Source organism: Melanerpes formicivorus, unplaced genomic scaffold, assembly GCF_026170545.1.
Source record: "Melanerpes formicivorus ecotype bairdi unplaced genomic scaffold, bMelFor1.0.p_v2 SCAF_355, whole genome shotgun sequence".
Lineage (NCBI taxonomy): Eukaryota > Metazoa > Chordata > Aves > Piciformes > Picidae > Melanerpes > Melanerpes formicivorus.
The window spans coordinates 197,501-202,146 of record NW_027142707.1 but is presented as its reverse complement, the minus strand read 5'-3'; positions in this window follow the sequence as shown (position 1 = coordinate 202,146).

The following is a 4,646-nucleotide window of genomic DNA, read 5'->3' as shown; positions in this document are numbered from 1 at the left end:
AGAAGCCTCCCCCGCACGCTCTGTAGGCTTCTGACCCACCCCAGGCCCCAACAGAAGCCTCCCCCGCACGCTCTGCAGGCTTCTCAGCCACCCCAGGCCGCAGCAGAAGCCTCTCCCGCACGCTCTGCAGGCTTCTCAGCCACCCCAGGCCGCACCAGAAGCCTCTCCCGCACGCTCTGCAGGCTTCTCAGCCACCCCAGGCCGCACCAGAAGCCTCTCCCGCACGCTCTGCAGGCTTCCGACCCACCCCAGGCCGCACCAGAAGCCTCCCCCGCACGCTCTGCAGGCTTCTCCGCCACCACAGGCCGCACCAGAGGATCTTTTGCACCTCTCTGGACGCCACCCAGAGACTCCAGGCCGCACCAGAGGCCCCCCCCCCAACCATTTACAGGCTGCAGTGCCAGCCTAGGCCCCGCTGGCAGCCTCCCTTGTCTGCTTTGGAAGGCCTCCCATCCACTCCAGACCTGCCTGGAGGCCTCCCTCGACTGCTCCCGGGGCCCTCGAAGCCACCCTAGGCCTTTCTGGAGGACCTGCTCGACCGCTCGGGCGGCTTCTGACGCACCCTCGGCCATCCGGCGCCCAGCAGCTCCCAGGGCCAGGCACCGGCCTCCCCCTCCGGCCGCCCCTGGGGCCGGGGGTGGCTCGGACTCGGCGCCCCCAACGTGTCGTCCCGTCCCCCCCCCGCCCCGCACCGCCGAACATTCGCTGCAGCCGAGGGCTTGCCGCTCGACGCCTACCCCACCCGCCCAGCCCCCCGCTGCGGCCCGGCGCTGCCCCGGCCGCTGCGCCCTGCCTCTCATCGCTCCCCCCACCCGGCAACCGGCCGCCGGGCACGGCAAGTCCCAGGGCAGGGAACAGGTGCTGCCGGGACCCCGTGCTGGCTGCCGGCTTCCCGGGGCTGCCCCGGGCACGGACAGGTCGCCCCCCCCGCCCCGGCGAATGTTCACCGAACCGGCTGCCGGCTGCCTTCGAGCACCCCCCGCCCCCCGCCACTATCGTCCCCCCCGCCCCCCCTCCGCCTCCGCGGCCGCTTCTGCCCGCACCCCCTCCACTGCCTCCCCCCGCCGCCGGCGAACGAGTCGCCGGATCCGTAGGGTGCCGGGAGCCCGAACGGCGAGCGGCTCCGGCTGCTGCCGGGACCGCGGGGATTCGAGCCGCTCCGGCCGCGGCCGGGACCCCGTGCCGGAAGCCGGCATCCCGGGACGGCCCCGGGACGGCCCCGGTCGCCGGCCGGGTGACGTTCAGCGAAGCGGCTGCCGCCAGTCTTTGGGCCTCCCCCGTGCCGGGGCCGCGGGGATTCGAGCCGGTCCGGCCGCGGCCGGGATCCCGGGCCGGACGATGGCTTCCCGGGCCGGTCCCGGTCGCCTCCCGGGTGACGTTCACCGAAGCGGCTGCCGGCTGTCTTCGAGCCCCCCCCCCCTCCGCCTCCGCTGCCGCTTCTCCCCGCACCCCCTCCACTGCCTCCCCCCGCCGCCGGCGAACGAGTCGCCGGATCTGTAGGGTGCCGGGAGCCCGAACGGCGAGCGGCTCCGGCTGCTGCCGGGACCGCGGGGATTCGAGCCGCTCCGGCCGCGGCCGGGACCCCGTGCCGGAAGCCGGCATCCCCGGACGGCCCCGGGACGGCCCCGGTCGCCGGCCGGGTGACGTTCACCGAAGCGGCTGCCGGCTGTCTTCGAGCCCCCCCCCCCTCCGCCTCCGCTGCCGCTTCTGCCCGCACCCCCTCCACTGCCTCCCCCCGCCGCCGGCGAACGAGTCGGCGGATCCGTAGGGTGCCGGGAGCCCGAACGGCGAGCGGCTCCGGCTGCTGCCGGGACCGCGGGGATTCGAGCCGGTCCGGCCGCGGCCGGGACCCCGTGCCGGAAGCCGGCATCCCGGGACGGCCCCGGGACGGCCCCGGTCGCCGGCCGGGTGACGTTCAGCGAAGCGGCTGCCGCCAGTCTTTGGGCCTCCCCCGTGCCGGGGCCGCGGGGCTTCGAGCCGGTCCGGCCGCGGCCGGGATCCGGGGCCGGACGATGGCTTCCCGGGCCGGTCCCGGTCGCCTCCCGGGTGACGTTCACCGAAGCGGCTGCCGGCTGTCTTCGAGCCCCCCCCCCCCCCTCCGCCTCCGCGGCCGCTTCTCCCCGCACCCCCTCCACTGCCTCCCCCCGCCGCCGGCGAACGAGTCGCCGGATCTGTAGGGTGCCGGGAGCCCGAACGGCGAGCGGCTCCGGCTGCTGCCGGGACCGCGGGGATTCGAGCCGCTCCGGCCGCGGCCGGGACCCCGTGCCGGAAGCCGGCATCCCCGGACGGCCCCGGGACGGCCCCGGTCGCCGGCCGGGTGACGTTCACCGAAGCGGCTGCCGGCTGTCTTCGAGCCCCCCCCCCTCCGCCTCCGCTGCCGCTTCTGCCCGCACCCCCTCCACTGCCTCCCCCCGCCGCCGGCGAACGAGTCGCCGGATCCGTAGGGTGCCGGGAGCCCGAACGGCGAGCGGCTCCGGCTGCTGCCGGGACCGCGGGGATTCGAGCCGCTCCGGCCGCGGCCGGGACCCCGTGCCGGAAGCCGGCATCCCGGGACGGCCCCGGGACGGCCCCGGTCGCCGGCCGGGTGACGTTCAGCGAAGCGGCTGCCGCCAGTCTTTGGGCCTCCCCCGTGCCGGGGCCGCGGGGCTTCGAGCCGGTCCGGCCGCGGCCGGGATCTCGTGCCGAACGTCGTCTTCCCGGGACGGTCCCGGGAGGGCCCCAGTCTCCTCCCGGGTGACGTTCACCGAAGCGGCTGCCGGCTGTCTTCGAGCCCCCACCCCTGCCGTGGCCGCGGGGATTCGCCCCGGTCCGGCAGCTGACGGTTCCCTGTGCCGGACGCCGGCTTCCCGGGACTGCCCCGGGCCGGTCCCGGTCGCCTCCCGGGTGACGTTCACCGAAGCGGCTGCCGGCTGTCTTCGAGCCCCCCCCCCCCTCCGCCTCCGCTGCCGCTTCTCCCCGCACCCCCTCCACTGCCTCCCCCCGCCGCCGGCGAACGAGTCGGCGGATCCATACCGTCCCGAGAGCCCGAGGCGGCGGCACCCAGTGCGGGTCCGGCCGAGGCCGGGACCCCGTGCCTGTCGCAGGCTTCCCGGGACGGCCCCGGAACGGCCGCGGTCGCCGGCCGGGTGACGTTCTCCGAAGCGGCTGCCGGCTGTCTTCGAGCCCCCCCCCCCCCTCCGCCTCCGCTGCCGCTTCTGCCCGCACCTCCTTCACTGCCTCCCCCCGCCGCCGGCGAACGAGTCGCCGGATCCGTAGGGTGCCGGGAGCCCGAACGGCGAGCGGCTCCGGCTGCTGCCGGGACCGCGGGGATTCGAGCCGCTCCGGCCGCGGCCGGGACCCCGTGCCGGATGCCGGCATCCCGGGACGGCCCCGGGACGGCCCCGGTCGCCGGCCGGGTGACGTTCAGCGAAGCGGCTGCCGCCAGTCTTTGGGCCTCCCCCGTGCCGGGGCCGCGGGGCTTCGAGTCGGTCCGGCCGCGGCTGGGACCCCGTGCCTGTCGCAGGCTTCCCGGGACGGCCCCGGAACGGCCGCGGTCGCCGGCCGGGTGACGTTCACCGAGGCGACTGCCGGCTGTCTTCGAGCCCCCCCCCCCCCTGCCGGAGCCGCGGGGATACGAGCCGGTCCGGCCGCGGCCGGGACCCCGTGCCGGAAGCCGGCATCCCGGGACGGCCCCGGGACGGCCCCGATCGCCTCCTGGGTGACGTTCACCGAAGCGGCTGCCGGCTGTCTTCGAGCCCCCCCCCCCCTCCGCCTCCGCTGCCGCTTCTCCCCGCACCCCCTCCACTGCCTCCCCCCGCCGCCCGCGAACGAGTCGCCGGATCTGTAGGGGGCCGGGAGCCCGAGGCGGCGAGCGGCTCCGGCTGCTGCCGGGACCGCGAGGCTTCGAGCCGGTCCGGCCGCGGCCGGGATCTCGTGCCGAACGTCGTCTTCCCGGGACGGTCCCGGGAGGGCCCCAGTCTCCTCCCGGGTGACGTTCACCGAAGCGGCTGCCGGCTGTCTTCGAGCCCCCACCCCTGCCGTGGCCGCGGGGATTCGCCCCGGTCCGGCAGCTGACGGTTCCCTGTGTCGGACGCCGGCTTCCCGGGACTGCCCCGGGACAGCCCCGGTCGCCTCCCGGGTGACGTTCACCGAAGCTGCTGCCGCCTGTCTTTGTCCCCCCCCCCCCGTGCTCTCCCTCAGGCGGGAGGTAGACGTGCTCTCCCTCGGCGAGTAGACGTGCTCTCCCTCGGCGAGTAGACGTGCTCTCCCTCGGCGGGTAGACGTGCTCTCCCTCGGCGAGTAGACGTGCTCTCCCTCGGCGAGTAGACGTGCTCTCCCTGGGCGAGTAGACGTGCTCTCCCTGGGCGAGTAGACGTGCTCTCCCTCGGCGAGTAGACGTGCTCTCCCTCGGCGAGTAGACGTGCTCTCCCTGGGCGAGTAGACGTGCTCTCCCTGGGCGAGTAGACGTGCTCTCCCTGGGCGAGTAGACGTGCTCTCCCTGGGCGAGTAGACGTGCTCTCTCTGGGCGAGTAGACGTGCTCTCCCTGGGCGAGTAGACGTGCTCTCCCTGGGCGAGTAGACGTGCTCTCCCTGGGCGAGTAGACGTGCTCTCCCTCGGCGAGTAGACGTGCTCTCCCTGGGCGAGTAGACGTGCTCTCCCTGGGCGA